This window comes from Melanerpes formicivorus, unplaced genomic scaffold, assembly GCF_026170545.1.
Source record: "Melanerpes formicivorus ecotype bairdi unplaced genomic scaffold, bMelFor1.0.p_v2 SCAF_27, whole genome shotgun sequence".
NCBI classification, from domain to species: domain Eukaryota; kingdom Metazoa; phylum Chordata; class Aves; order Piciformes; family Picidae; genus Melanerpes; species Melanerpes formicivorus.
Genome location: NW_027142379.1, coordinates 646,420 through 654,043, shown reverse-complemented (window position 1 = coordinate 654,043; position 7,624 = coordinate 646,420).

Sequence of the window (7,624 nt, the reverse complement as noted above, 5' to 3'; positions counted from 1 at the left end):
TCCTCATCCCTGGAGGTGTTCAAGAGATGTGTGGCCATGGGGGCATGGTTTGATGGCCATGGTGGTGTGGGTAGAATGCTGGACTCGATGAGCTCAAAGCTCTCCTCCAGCTGAGACAACTGTGTGATTCTGTGCAGTGCCTTGGTTTGCAAGCTCCCCTTCCAGGCTGCATGCTGAGGCTTGTCAAGCCTGGTGTGCCCTGCAGGCTGCACTTTAAAAGCCTCTGTCCCAGAGGAGTTATCTGTCAGGTCTGTTCCTTCTGCCCCTGGCTCTCCTTATTTGCAGGTGGTTTCATCTGTGGAAGTTTCATTTCTCTGATGCTAATGAAGCTGAACCCTAGGAGAAGAACCTGATTTCTATCAAGCCCTCCAAGCCCCCAGAGAGCCACTGTGAGGTCAGCTCAGAAAATCATTTCCCTCAGCATCCTTTGTCTCCCTCCCATTTCTTCACAGGCTTCTCTACAGCAAAGCACTTCCCTGCCCTTTCCCATCAGCTGCACCACACAGGAGAAGAGGCTGCCACCATTCCCCTCCTCCTTATCTTGCCTCTCTGCATTCCCACCCACCCTCCCCTCACATTAGCCACTGCCCCTTTTCCATGGAGCCATCTCCACCTCCTCCTTCTGAATTTAAACACCAGCCATGGCCACTTCTCTTGGCCTCTTCCTCTCCAAACAGGCTGTCACACAGCACTCCTTCCCTGGAGCACCACTGGCCCTGGGGGGTTGCTTCCTTATCTCTCTTGCTCTTATCAGACTAGCATGAAGCAAAAGCAAACAGAGAACATCTGTGTCTTGGGCTGAACACATTCTACTTCACCAGGAGGACATTGTGGGTATCCTTTGGCCAGCTCTTTGCTTGCAGAAGTGCCTACCCACCTACCCATCTATCCTCCCATCCCTCTATCTACCTATCCCTCTGTCCATCCAAATTCTGCCTCTGAGCTTGGGTTTCTCTCCAGATCCTCCCCAAGGAAAAAGTCTGAGAGCTTATCCCTGAGAGCTGTGGTATGTTGTCAATGTTAAGTGACCAGACAAATGGCCAAGCCATGCTCTGCTGCTATTTTTGGCACACAGGATCCTATCCTCCAAGAGTTTCCCAGCTCCAGGAAGGTTAAAACCCCACCAGGTTCTGCTTCCCATCTCATTTTTGTTTCTCTTCATTTGACAAGATGAAAGTGTTGCTGGCCTGAACAACTGAAAGCATCCTGAGAGTTTCAAACTGCTGGCAGGGAGAGCAGCTCTCCTCATCTTTGCCCCAGAAGGGCATGGCAGTGCTCTGAGGAGGTTCAAGGAATTCAGACCTGAGCCACCCTTCATCCTCTCAGTTTTTTATTGCTTTTTTTTTTTACATGCTTCTCACAACAGTTGATTTTCAGTCCTTCAATGAGAGTCTCATGGCCAGGCCCTGACATTCCTGCCCCAGTTCTCTCCTCACAGAGCTGTTGCAGTCCCCTCAGCACCTTTGTAGCCCTGTGCTGTGCCCAAGCCCCTGACCCACACCCCACCACCAAAGGCAGCAGCCTGGGGATGTGGCAGCTTCCTCCACACAGAACGAAGTTGCCTTGCAGAGGACCAGGCCAGGTTTTGCAGGCAGCTGTGTGAGGCTTTCCAAGCAGGCAGGGAGGGAGGTGACTTTGCTCAGCTGGCTGCAGCTCCATAGCAGAGCTGCGCTGCTCCCAACCCAGCCTCTTGAACCGGGGTTTGAAGCAGGGACAAGAGGGAGTGCAGGGGAGTGTGTGAGCTACTTGAGAGAGGACTTTGATCTGCAGAGCTGACAGCCTGACACCTCCAAGGAGGAATGCATTGCACAAAGCCTTTTGTTTGCTCTTTTCTGCGGCGTGAAGCTGAGCAGCAGGTAGAAAGCACCGCTGTCGACTACTGCTTGTTACTAAAGGAATGATTTCCCCCTCACAGCTCAAAAGGTAATGCCAAAAGACACAAACTCATCACAGAGCAACAGCATCAAGTGATGGCCAGCACGGACCACACATGCTCCACATGCCACAGAGCCTGAAAGGTTGGCCTGGAGAGATATAAAGAGAGAGATAAGGTAAAAGCTTAAACCCCAGGGAAGCAGAGAAGGATTGATGAGCAGAGCTAGCATGGCTTTAACCCTCTGGGGGTGGAAAGCCATAGAGGAAGAGTTCAGCCCTGGGGTTCCAGGGCCTTCAAATCCTGGAAGGCTTCTCTAAGGTCTCCCTGGATTTTTCCCCAGGCTGAATAGCCCTAACTCTCTCAGCCTGTCCCCACAGGGGAGGTCCTCCAGCCTGCTGATCATCCTGGTGGCCTCCTCTGGACCTGCTCTAACAGCTCCATGTCCTTCTTGTGTTGGGGGCTCCAGAGCTGGACACGGCAGTGCAGGGGGGGTCTCAGCAGAGCAGAGAGGCAGAATCCCCTTCTTTGACTGCTCTGCACCTTGCTGGGGATGCAGCCCAGAATCTGTGGCTCCTCTTACCCTGCAGAAATGCTTTCTGAAGCCAGGCAGTGAGCAGCAGCATCCTGCACAGGGCTGGCTGCTATCACATCCTGCTTAATTGCATCTAATTGCCCAGAGTGGTGTTTGTGAACACACACTGACTGGATGTGCAGCTGCAGCAGCCTATCTATCTGATCAGTGAAGTGGGAACAAAAAGATTCCCTCTTTCCACAGTGCCATTCTCTGATCAGCTGACAGGTTAATTGCCTGGTTGTTCTTCAACCCTACAGCTGAGACCCAAAGGCTTTTCTGCTTTGCAGCTATGGCCTGGTGAGATCAAAGCTTCCCAGCAAACATTCTGTGCCAAGTCTGCTGCTGAGTGAGAGCTGCACCCACGTTACCAAAAACCCCAGCTGAGCTGGGCAGCAGGCTTGGCCCTGGTAAACCCACAGCCAGCTGGTTTGATTTGCTCTCTTCCTGGTCCTCATGCTCTACAAGTGCTGAAACAGTCCCTGGGGAAGAATAGACCAACCCCCACATCACTCCAACCTCCTTCCAGGGAGTTGTAGAGAGCTATGAGGTCTCCCTTCAGCCTCCTCTTCTCCAGACTACACAACTCCAGGGCTGCTGTTCCCCAGCCCTGTTCTCCAGCCCCTTCCCCAGCTTTGCTGCCCTTCTCCAGACCTACCCCAGCCTCTCAATGTCCTTGAAGTGAAGGGCTCAAGACTGAACCAACCCAGCATTCAAGATGTGGAACTGTTCCAGTGGAAACAGCAGGCTGTGGAGGTGAGTGATCAAAGTACACTTCCTGAGAACAGAACAAAGCCTTCAAGGGAGCCACATTTGATGTCCTAAATGATAGAAGCTGCTCACATGGCTTTCCCAGCACTGAGTGGCTTTGCCCAACGGCCCAGAGATGATAACAGTGGCAGGGTTACATTTAATGGCACCATAGAAGTTTAGAGAAGTGAAAGCCATCAGACAGGTGACCTCTGGATGCACTGGACAGGGCCTCTGATGAGCCAGCACTGCTGCATTTGCTGAGTGGCATTCCAAGAAGAGAAGCTCTGGGGCCTCAAGAGCAAAGCATCAAAAGTGCTTCCTACAGCATGGTTGGAGTGAGGGGCAGCAGGTAGCTGCTGCAGGAGCTCACAGCCTCAGCTGGCACCTGCAGGGTCCCTTTGGTCTCCCAATACAGTGAGGGAAGAACTACATCATCAGAGAGCGGCTTGGGTTGGAAGGGACCTCAGAGACCATCCACTCCAACCCCTGCCATGGGCAGGGACACCTCCCAGCAGCCCAGGTTGCTCAAGGCCTCATCCAGCCTGGCCTTGAACCAGGGCATCCACAGCCTCCCTGGGCAGCCCATTCCAGAGTCTCACCCTATGACTTTGCTCTTTGGCACCGAGCAGCTTTCCCCTCTTGTTTGCCTGACACTGTGCCAATGTCTTGGGCAAGGAGCTGGCACTGCAACAGCACTTTGTTTCTGATCATCAGCACCACAGACCATCAGAATCCCAGCCCCTGCTTTTGCAATCCTGGCAGGACAGCAAGCCAAACCCAGCATCACCTCAAAGTCCTTTTGCTCCCCAACAGAGTTAATAATTGAGCCCTGGATGAAAAAGCCTCCCCTGGATCCCTGGCTCAGCTGCTCCTTATTAGAAGCCTGCTTACTTACTTCCACCACAGAAATGGTTTCCAAACATCCTGGGAGAGTTGGGATTATAAACTCAGCTCTAATCTTGGAACTATTTTCCCCACAGCTATGTAGAATCCTCAGAGAGCAAGCGTGCAGGTCCTCCCAAAGTCGACAGAGCTGCTGCATTTCCACTGCTGGGTAACTCAGACCCACAGCTCTGTACCTGGAGTCCCCCACTCAGGTGTTACACACAGCAGGCACAGCTCTAGGTGCACACAGGAGGCTGCCAAAGAACTTGTGCCCTTCGAGGCACTGCATGGTACCTGCCCAGCAAGCAGGGGAACATGCTGAAACAGCCTGGAGGGGTGAGGATGATATCAACAGGTCCTAACAGCAGCCCTGCCACACTAGGAAAGGCACTGACCACTCTTGCAGCAAAGAAATTGTTCCTCCTCTCCAACCTAACTCTCTCCTGCCTCAATTTCAGGCCATTGCTTCTCCTTCTATCACCTGAGACTAGGGAGAAGAGGCCACCCCCCAGCTCACTGCAACCTCCTTCCAGGGAGCTGTAGAGAGCAATGAGCTCTCCCCTCAGCCTCCCCTTCCCCAGCCTGACCAACCCCAGCTCCCCCATCCTTGACAAGTGAGAGCCACAGCAAGGAGCTGTTCCTGCCTTTGTTCTTGGAGGGGCAACAAAGGAAGCAAGAGATTCAGAGAGCCCCAGCAGGTCAAGGAGGGAGCATGTGAGAGAAGAAAGGGTTGCATTTGCCTCTCTAGGTCCAGGACAACATTTCCCACCCCGGGCTCCCACTGACTCCACAGATGGGCTCAAAGCCAGCACGGAGCACTCTGGGAATCCCATCAGGAGTGCTTCCTTCTCTGAGGGGTTTGAGTGGTGTTCACAGCTCTCTGAGGAAGACTGCAGCCCAAACCCTGCCCCCAGCACTCTCTGAAGCAGAAATGAAACGCTTCATTAATTCAAAAATCGTTGAGATTGCAAAGGAGGAACAGAACCTCCAGCTCTGGAGGCAAAGCTGCTAAGAATTCATGAGCCAAACACTGTGTTTATGCAACACTAAGGATGAGATTTTAATTGCTTATTAGCCTAATTGATTTCATTCAGTCGTTATGGCAACTTTCTCTGTTCGGAGCCGCGCTGCACCGGAGGCTGCCAGGCCGGGGAGCAGGGCTGTGTGACACACCACACTCTGCCTGCAGGTAAAACCCTTGGGAGGATCCCCTGGAGCTGCTCTGCTCACAGGACCCACAGGAGGTGGAGACCATGGCTGGGGCTTAACACCTTTTTACCTGCAGTTTGTCTCTGCTGTCCCAGCTGATTTCTTCCATGCTTATCTCTGGAGTTATTCAGCTGTTGAGGTTGGAAGAGACCTTTGAGACCATCAAGTTTGATCTCTCACCTAGAGCTCACACATCCAGCACTGCTGCTGAGCCACTCCCACTAAACCACATCCCTCAGCACCACACCCACACCTCTTTTCAACCCCTCCAGGGATGGGCGCTCCACCACTTCCCTGGGCAGCCTGTTCCAGTGCCTGACAACCCCTGCTGGGAAGAAATTGTTCCTAATGTTCAACTTGAACCTTGCCTGCCACAACTTGAGGCCATTTCCCCTTGTCCTGTCACATGCTGCATGTGAGAAGAGACCCAGGAGAGCTGGTGAGCAGCACAGTAACATCTTGAGATTGCTCTCAGAAAGCAGGACCTGTCTGCACTGAAGAGAGCTTTCAGCTTTACACTTTGAATCATAGTTTGAGTTGGAAAAGCCCTTTAAGATCATCAAGTCCAACCATCAACCAAATACCACCACAGCCCCAAGTGCCAGGTTTCTTGAACCCCTCCAGGGATGGGGACTCCACCACCTCCCTGGGCAGCCTGTTCCAACCCCTGACCACTCTTGCAGGAATGAAACAGCCTCAGCAACAGATTATCTGCAAGGCACAGGGAGCTCAAACCAACTGTGCAGCCAGGAGCTGCCCCAGAGGATGCCTTCTCCACACACATTCCCTTTCAGCCCCCACCCAAACCAGTCCTACTGCCAAGGCAGTTATGCACAGGAGCAGGTATCCAAACCCTGGAGACTGCAAGCGTTCCAAGTTTCACCTCGTGGTAGAAGAAAGCCCAAACCCAGCAGTTACAAGCCACACACCCACCCCTCTGCTCTTACAAACAAGCCAACCCCCAAAGCCTCATTCTTTGAACAAAGGCAGGAAAAACCTCCTTGGAGGGCTGCAGAGCTTTATCTGACCTGGCAAAAATCAAAGCTGAGCCTCAATTATCAAACCACAGCAGTCAAGTCCACAACAGGCTTGCAAGCCAAGTTCTTTTTCATGCTGGGACAAACTTGAAAGGGGCTGAATGGTCCAGACTCAAGCTTTACCAAACAAAGTAGTGCTTACAAGCTGTTGGTACACCTGAGGAGATTGCCCATGGCTTCCTACCTTCCCAGCAGCTCACCTACGCAGCACACGCAGCGGCTGCTGCGCTGGAGCAACCTCAGCAGCCACCTTTGATGTTGCTACTCCTCTGCTGGAGCAGCTTTCATGTTCAAAGTGGTCACAAGAGACAGCAAAGGAGCCACTGCTCTTCAAGCAGTACAGTGTGCATGCTTCAAAGAGGAGCAGTTGCAGGGCCTCCAGCAACCTGGTTGCTCAAGTAATGCTCCCCTCCAGCAGAAGGTGTCCATGCCCCTGGCAGAGGGGTTGGAACTGGATGGTTTTTAAGGTCCCTTCCAACCCAAACTCTTCTGTGGGTCTATAATTGACTTTCAGTGGTACATGGGAGTTAGAAGGGAATTTCATGCAGAACTTGGTACTATCAAGTGTCCATCCCTCAGCTGTTGGCATGTGAGAAGGGTGGAGCCTTGTAGTGTGCTCCTGAAGCAGCTATGAAAGCCATAAATTAACAAGGAGGTTGTTTCAGCAGGAGCAGAGGCCCTGTTCCTCCCACCTGTGGTCCCTGCTGACAAGTGACAGCACTGTCAGCCTCAGCACCCTCTGCATTCCCAGCCCCAGTGCTGGAACACCCAGGACAGGACTTCCTTTCACAGGAACAGGCTGAGCTGGAGCACCTTGGGCTTTCCCTCACTCCATCCCTAGCACAAGGATAAAGAGGGAAGGTTTCCATAAACCTACAAGGTCTACCATGAAGCTTACACCATCTCAGCAGGTCCTTTTCTAGGGCTGGGAACATCTTTCCAGCAAAAACCGTTTACAAACCCCCACTCCTTCATTTTTGCTACATAGGCACCACTTAGAAACAGGGGCAAGAAGGGCAGGAGGAGATGGAAAGGAAACAAGCTCAAGTTTGCCTTTGGCGAGATATGGATTGCCAAGATGCAGACTCATCCTGAGAGCAGGTTTCACTCAGAAGCCTGAGCAGCAAGCAACCACAAACCCGCTGCAGCCCAGCGTACTTGGGAGCTCTCACTTCATCACACCTGGGTGCTCCCATTTGCCAGATGTCCCAGAACAAGTCTCACACCACAGCAGAAGAGCCCAGCTCAGCTGGAGGGCTGCAGGGGGACTCTGCAACAGGACAAGGGAGAATG